Raw genomic sequence first — 8,798 nt, 5'->3', positions numbered from 1 at the left:
CAAATCATACTACTAACACGCTTTCTATTCACTAATGCAGGTTGTTTTTTTGCAAGCTGTTTGGCCACTCTTTGCAATTGCGAGGAGTACACCTCTTTTTTGATGGTTTTACCACTTTCCAAGAACTCATAATGCACAATCCCACCCGTAGTCCACCAGACACACAGCAGCACCTTCCGCTGATGAAGAGCAGGTTTTGCAGTTAAAGGTATGGTGTCATTTGACGATAGCCAATGGTATGAGCGTTTCTTGTTATCGTACATTACCCACTTTTCATCACACGTCAAAATGCGGTCCAAAATTGGACAGTTGTTGTTCCTAGTGAGCAAGGAAGCGCAAATGTTCAGTCGTTGGAGACGGTTCGCAGCAGTCAGCTAGTGCTGGACCCACTTACTCAGTTTCCATGATTTGCCAAGCTCATGCAAGTGCACACGAATTGTTTCAGCACTTACCGCAAATCCTTGAGCGAGTTCTTGACACGTTTGACTTAAATCCTCTTCAATTGATGCCTTCAGTTGGTCCACATCCAGAGATTTCGGTCTGCCCGAACGAGGTTTGTCTGCCAGTGTCTCATCGCCACTCGAGAAGGTCTGAAACCCCTTTTGCGCTGTCCGTTCACTAATTGTACCTTCTCCAAACACTGCACATATTTTTCTTGCTGCTTCCGCTCCTTTTGTGCCCAACTTGTACTCATACAGTAAACACGCCCTGATTACTGCATTCGACACAGCCATGTTTCACTGCGAATATTTGCTCCCGAACTATCGACTGCGACTTGCTATCTACGTTAGCCGACGTGCCAAGGAATGAGCTTTCCGCCAATCATACATACATGTACCCCTGGCGGCTGAACTGCGTACTACCCCACGAAAACTATGGGCAGTTGTAAAAACCGCATGAACTTTCTTGGTTACCTGGTAAAAAATTAAATCGATGTCTTCAACTCGAGCTTTTTCCCTCAAAGTTTTCTGGTGGTGAACATTATCAAATGTACATGTCATTGTTCTGTCGGTTGTTTTATGCATAAGATGGCGCAGTGGTAGCGTCGTTGCCTTGTAATCAAGGGATCCCGGGTTCAATAACCGGTGGAAGCTCATAGTGGTTCGGATCCCACTTTAAAATGTAGGTCCAGTCCGGATTAGCCTTATTGTGCATAAAGTGGACTTAAAACACCAAATCAATCAATCAATTATGTATAAGCAAATGCATTATACGCATATAATAATGCGAATATCTATGTTATCTATATATATGTTATGTTTTTACATTTGAACTATGAAGAAACACACGCAAACCGAAGTGACGAGCAGGACACAGTTCCTACTTTGTGAAAATAACGCAATGGAGAGATCAAGCGTAAGATACCGTGACAACAGACACAGGGGGAAAATGCGCGGTGAACTTACTACAAGCAGAGAAGCGATTGTTTTGCCCCTGCGACGTTGTCGGGTGAAGACTTTTCCCTCTCGTCTAGTCGCACGTTAAACAGAGCGAGCGAGTGGAGAAGACGTCAAATACGTGTAGCATGCAACGTCGCAAAAAGACATCCACAGCTCTCTGTCCACGGTTTCGGCGCGGCTGCAGAGGCGAGAGTGAAAACTTCGTTTCACTTATCAGTGTTGCCAAACACGACTGTTAAAAAAAGAACTGCATTGAAATTAAATGTAGTTATGGATTGCAATCAAGCCGTAAACATGAGAAGTATAAACGTTTGTCTTCGTGTTCTACGAATAGGGATCCTATGTTCGAATACCGTACGAGTCTTGGGATGCTTCCAGACCGAAGCGAGAAGCGACACGTGCCACTTGGAAACAAATACTCAATAATATATGCTATGCAGCACGGGTAGTGTTACTTCAGTGAGAAACTCCTCGTTGCTCGTTGCTCGTCGCTTCGTCCCAATGGAACTTTCGTACCGAAGCGATAAATGGCTTTGGAAACAAAAATTCTTAAATAAATAAAACTTTCTAACAAATGTGATATGACAAACTACACGTGCCACTTGCATGTTTCACGCACTGGGGACGTTATCGTGTTGCTTCGGTCTGGTGGTCATGCCTACGCATTGAATGCTTTCTTGCAGAGAGATTTTAAACCGAAACGACAGGCAACAAGTAGCAAACGACGACTGCAAATGACACTGAAGTTCATATCGAAGTGACAAGCGAAAAGAAAGACAAGCCACTTCAGTCTTCAAGTAAGCATTCACTGTTAAAGCCCGAACACCAGACCTAGGCGACCCAATTCAGGATATTGACAAACGGAAGTAACAGGCGAGACTTGCTTCTTCGTTTCGAAACGTGTCGCTTCTCGGCTTCCGCTTCTGAAAGTCACGGATGTCATGCAGCGTGTCGCCTTGGTCTGTTAGAGCATTTGAGAAAAATGCTTGCTTGTAGACAGAGGTATCGTGTCACTTGTCACTTCGATATGAACACCCCCTCCCTTTTGCCGGATCGCTTGTCGCCTTGGTCAGAAATCTCCATTCTTTTCTTCTTCATGGCCGAAAGGAGATAAGTAACGAGTTTCTACTGATAACATCTGATAACTCTACTCTTTGTTTCCTGGTAATGGAAGAAAATGAGCTTTACAAATGGATTTCTGTTTACCAGTATTATAGTAAAACCCAACTAATAATTTGTTAAAGGCACATATAGAAGGGTCACATTTGGAGTAATAAATTCTATTGTAGCATTTTGTTTGATTGCAGGATTAAAGCCGACCCCCGTGGTGGAGTGGTTAACACATCGCGCTACGACACCAGGGTTCCCGAGTTCGAATCCCGGTCTGGGCATGGATGTTTTGGGAGTCGATTCATCAATTTCATGATATCATCACTCATCCCCATCCTCGCAAATTAGCCAACAGTGGTACAAAAAGCGAAGTAAAATAAAACAAACCATTAAAATTACACTTGGAGGAGTAGTGCAAGTGGGCGGTTTCACAAACCGAAAATGGCGCTCGGTGGCGCTCGCCTTAATGGATTTGTCTCGTAAGGCATGAGCGCCATTTTCTGGCAGTGTTGCCAGCTTCTTACTCGAAAAAATCACCAAGGTTTTTTTTTGGGTCTAACCTAACCTAAAGCAAGGAGCTGGCAATCTTGCTTGCGAGTTCTGCAACCGAAAGTAAAACTCGCAGTGTTGCCAACATCTTACTCGAAAAAAATCACCAAGGTTTTTGTCTTGGTCTAACCTAACCTAAAGCAAGGAGCTGGCAACTTTGCTTGAGGCTTGTTTTACAGTGCATAAAGCAATTTTTGGTAACCTACTGGCATTTTTGCCATAGCCTTTTACAAAAAAGAGAGAGGAGAGAGAGAGGGGGAAGAGTTAAACAACCGACAGCCTACCTACAGCTTTTTTTTCTTGGTCTAACCTAACCTAAAGCAAGGAGCTGGCAACTTTGCTTGAGGCTTGAGTTACAGTGCATAAAGCAATTTTTGCCAACCTACTGGTACTTTTACCATAACTTTTTACAAAAAAGAGAGGTGAAAGAGGGAGAGGAGGAAGAGTTAAACAACCGACAGCCTACCTACAGCCTTTTATTTTACTTAGCAAAAGCTACTATTTTTTGAGGCTTAGCCAATTTATATACTGGCGTAACATACACACACTAAACAAGGAGAGCCGGCAACAAATATATACTGCCGTAAAAGAGAGAGAGATTTATGGCTGGCAACAGTGACGAGCGAATGCGCCATATCGTAATTTTCCAACTCCGTATATCGTGACCTTTGTAAACCTCTCTCTCTCGGGGGGCGATGTGCCACACACACACATACACACACACACACACACGCACGCGCACTATTGTAAGAGAGACGGATGACTGGGAGGGGGGCAGCATTTCTGGCTATTCACAGTGGCGGATGTACTTCCTGTTTTTTTTAAAAGCTAACAATAATGATGGAATTTCATGCTGACAGAGCGGATTTCTACTAGTCCACGTTGTTAACCTGCATATTACTCCTCGACTAATAAAACTAGAAGCTCGAGGGCATTAACATTAGACCGTCACAGACTTTCACATTACCCATCACTGATGCCGCCAGAACCAAGTTTCCTGCTTCTATTCATAAACCAAAAAAAAGACGGGGAGAAGAGAGACATGTACACGCTTCCGTCGCCATTTTATAACAACTAGGGGAAGTGGGGCGGGAGGCGGACATGTAACGGGAGATCACACAAGCGAGCTTCCTCTATTCTGACTAATAAAGCATCATTCTACTCTGTGAGCTGCAAGGAGAATATTGTGAGCTGCAAGAAGAACATTGTGATTGTGATTGAAATTAACTAACGTGAGTAAATTTGTTTGTTAGCTTGCATGAGTTAACTTTGTGTTATATAAATAGGTAGTGTTGCTTCTGTGAGTTGATTCTGTAATAGCCAAACAAATGTAAAGGAATTGTAGATAAAAGGTAAAACTCTCTACAAAAACCAAACAATTCTTAAGCATATTGTGGAAGAAATATATACTCGCAAAGCGCGCAAAAAGAGAGAGAGAAAGTATACAAGTTTTAAGTGTGTTGCATGTATCTCTCTTCTTTTTTTCTTGCTTTTTTCATATATATATATTTATTACATATTACTATATACATCAAGCATATACAAAATAGCAATATGCGGGGTGTAAGAGGGGCGACCTTCTGGTAAGGCGCCCAACAGTTAACCTCACTTCCAACCCTAGACTGTAGAGTAACGAGGCTCTGGCGTCTGGCAGACCAGTATAATTTTGCGTGTGTTAGCCTGTTTTTTTTTTGTGCGTTTGATATTTAGTGGAGGTATATAGTGTTTCGAATTTTATTATTATTTAGTTTTATACACAGAAAAGATATTAAACATAAAATTAAATAAAATATATCTAATTATGTTTTTTTATCACAACAAGCATTCACAAAAAAATAGCAATAATGTGGTTTAAAGTGTTTTAACGTAATTGCTACGTAAACAAAATGGCCGACTTGCAATGAGTGTGTCAAAGTTTTTTTAAGCCTAATTGCTACGTAAACAAAATGGCCGACTTGCAATGACCGTGTCAAATATGAATAGATTGAGAGATGGAAAGAGAAGTTAAATATGCTTAAATAAAGTGCTCTTTTGTGCATAGCACCATACCATAAAAGCATATAGGAAAACTGCCATGATTATGCATGAAACTTAAATATACATATAAAATTAAAATATTTGGTGCTGACCACATCACACATTGCTGACTTTGCATTGTACTTTCCTATATTCACATATGCACAGTAAAACTAATCGGGACTAGGCCTACAGTTTTTTTAAAATAGGATCCGAACCACTATGTACTTTTATCGGGTTCGAACCTAGGACCTCTTGATTACAAGGCAACAACACAACCACCGCACTTTCGAGCCCTAGTGAATATGTAGGAAAAAACAACGGTATATACATAATCCAAAGTTGCGTGGTTCTAGGCCCCATAGGAACCAAGAAAATCAATGTCTTGGAAAAACATCTTAAGATATTTGTCTTAATCTTTAAGAAAGTCGACTTCCGGTCTGTCAAGATGTTACTTCCGGTCTGTCAAGAAAATTTTCTTAAGATATTTGTCTTAAGATGTTTTCCAAGACATTGATTTTCTTGGTTCCTAATTGACCTAGGATGATGATTTTAGGTTTGTTGGATAGGATTTGACGAAAACTATACGACTAGCAAATAAAATCGATTCCACCCCCTCAAGTTTCGAAAATATAGACAATTTTTTTATTTTTTGAGAAACTTGATTTGCTGGCTTAGTTTTTACACTATTTCGAAAATTTTAATGACATTTGATAAAAAATTGAATGTACTCTACAACCTATTGGAAACATAATGATTAGTGCTTACTGTTTTCGAGTTATTTTAAATTTAAATTTCAAGATGTAATTTCTAAGTTGTTTTGTAACTCGTAAACTATGGGTCGTAGAAAACCTATTCTTGTTTTATCTGCTATTGCCCGACAAATACTATAAACACAAATAATGATTATTGTTTGATTTAAAAAAAATCAATCGAAAATAACTTTGTTTTCTGAAAATAAAAAATGTGTGTATGGAAAAAAAATACGATTGTGTAATTTTTTATGATGTATGTTTGCATGTAAAAATAAGTATACCTGAAAGTTTTAGAATTTCAAAATAGCTATATATATATATATATTTGCTATTATATCAGCCGAAACAATAGAATATATATAAACAAGTACATTTTTATAGTTTCATACCTCTACTAGATTGGTAGAAAAATATACTAATGGGCAATAAAATCTGAAGAAGATTTGTGTCTAGCAAAAAATAAAACTAAATAGAATTACACATGCATACAATATTTATTGTGCTTTTTTCTATCTACAATCATATTTTTCTTATATATTTTTTTTAAATTTTTTTACAGGGTTTATTAAAGCACACATTTGAGGAAAACAACGCCACCCATATATAAATAAACCCCTCAAACTAACACTAATTAGAATTAGCCTACAAAATTCTTCTCGTAAGGCATTTTTTTTGTAAACACTCTACCACCAACAGATCACATATAAATAAACATACCCCCCAAAAAAAATGCGCTCCATGAAAAGTTGTCCTGTGTGCAAGATAACCATATCAAGCGAACATTTTGCAAGACATTGTCGTACCTGCGTGCCAGGCAAGCATTTGGCTGCCACTGAACTGTGTTCCGGATGCAATAAACAGTTCACAATTGCGTATGTCAAGAAGCATAAGCTTAATTGTCTAAGCAAAAATACATCTGGGGCCCAGCCTTCGACCTCCACCAAGAGGAAGGCAGAAGCAGCCTCCATCAATGCACCATCCGCCAAACGTGTCAAGCCTGTGGCGAAAGCGAACCAGACTGCTTTCGAGCGGTTGTTAGAGGATTTTGTCCTCACTTCGGAGGGCTCATGCGACGTGCGTAGCTTTTTGGAGAACGTGCAAGCCGAAATCATTTCCATCCTCGGCGATGCGCTTGCAACGCACTCCACCAAATTCTACGCATCGCTACGTTGCCAGTACAAGAAGCCGTCTGACGAAATTTACAGCTTCTGCCACAACACCAAGGCGAAGACGCTGCATCTGGCGGATGTCGACAACCTCGAGGTCATCTACAACCAGTTTGCCGAGGAGCTGGTGGCGAAACAAGAAGAACATGAATCTGAGGGCTCGGGGGGTTCGCTGTGTGGCAAGCCTCACGAACTGTGCGTCAAACTTTGTAAGTTCGTGCCTCTCTCCGCCTCCAGCTACGTCCCCTTACCACCTGCCATTGTGGCAAAGAAGGCCGTCCTGAACATTCAAAACAGTGACGCCAAGTGCTTCGTATGGTCGGTGCTTGCAGCGTTGCACCCTGTCCACTGGAAAAACCAACCACGTCGGGTTAACCACTACCTACCCTACGAGCCAGAGCTGGAAGTTGCGATGGCTGGGATCGACTACCCGGTGGCGCTTTCGGACATTCGAAAGTTTGAGGCCCGTACACACAACCCTCGGTTGGCCATCAACGTTTACGGTCTCACTGATGAAAATGCGGTGTACCCCATCAGGGTGAGCGACGTAGAGGACGATGGTGCGCAGGAAATTCACCTTCTGCTCATCAAGGACGAGACCCATCACCACTACACCCTCATCCGTTCCATCTCTCGGTTGGTGTCGAGTCAAAAAAGCAAGCATCGTGATAGCATAGAAGTTTGTCGAAGGTGCTTGTCAACGTTTGATAATCGAGAACAGCAGGACTACCAGCGCATCAGAGGTCCCAACATCGCTGCAGAGAAGCTTGCCAGCCACAAGATCTACTGCAATGCCAACGAGCCGGGTGTGGCAGTCTTGCCCAAACCTGGCACTGTGGAGCGTTTCCACATGCACGGTGCCATGGTAGAGCATCCCGCTATCATCATCGCGGATTTCGAAGCCTTCCTCAAACCCCTGTCCACTTGCGATCCCGACCCCGAAGTTTCTTCCACCACCCCTTACCAACTCCACGAGGCCTCGAGTTATGCCTACGTTGTGGTGCGACGAGACCAGCACATCGCCCCCGAGCCCTACGTGTACCGTGGCCCCGACGCAGCCAAACACTTCCTCGAGAGGATGGTTGTCGAGGCCAACGAGATAGGGAAGGTACTGTTGGCCCCCAAGTCTATGCTCCCACTGTCCCCCGACGATCAACGTAGACACGACGAGTCCATCGCTTGCCCTGTCTGCGTCAAGGAGTACACCGCCAACAACCGTAAAGTCCAACACCACGATCACTTTAACGGTAGGTATGTTGGTCCATGGTGCAACGGATGCAACCTCATGGCCCGGGACCCGCGCTTCATCCCTGTGTTTTTTCATAATGGCTCGGGATACGACTTCCACCACCTTGTCAAGCATCTTGGGTACGACGACATGCGAATCAACGTCCTGGCGCAGAACGAGGAGCGTTACATTAGCTTGAGCAAGTGGGTGCGAATCTCAGGATCACACTCTACCGTCGAGCTTCGCTTCCTCGACTCCCTGAGGTTCCTCCCGGCCAGCCTCGATGCTCTCGCAGGGAAGCTTAGCGACGAGCAAATGCTTATTACCTCCGGAAACTTTCCGAACTTGGACGCCGGCCTCTTCAGGCGTAAGGGTGTCTACCCCTACGAATACGTCACAGACCCTACCAAGTTCGCGGAGACGACGCTACCTCCTCGAGCAAACTTCTACAGTCAGCTGCGAGGCTCGAACATCACCGACGAAGAATATCACCACGCCCAGTCCATGTGGCGCGAGCTGGGCTGTCGAACTCTCGGGGACTACCACGACGCCTACCTTAGACTTGATGTGACGC

The 8,798-nt window shown here is 43.0% G+C and overlaps 1 pseudogene; it reads right to left on the bottom strand.

The window, feature by feature from the left end:
• Positions 1 to 374: 374 nt before the first annotated feature.
• On the bottom strand, positions 375 to 734 carry LOC145992345 (histone-lysine N-methyltransferase SETMAR pseudogene; annotated as a pseudogene).
• Between the last annotated feature and the right edge of the window lie 8,064 nt (positions 735 to 8,798).

The sequence above is a fragment of the Lepisma saccharinum genome, chromosome 9 (genome assembly GCF_977018435.1).
Source record: "Lepisma saccharinum chromosome 9, izLepSacc3.1, whole genome shotgun sequence".
Lineage (NCBI taxonomy): Eukaryota > Metazoa > Arthropoda > Insecta > Zygentoma > Lepismatidae > Lepisma > Lepisma saccharinum.
This window is presented reverse-complemented; position numbering and strand designations above follow the sequence as displayed.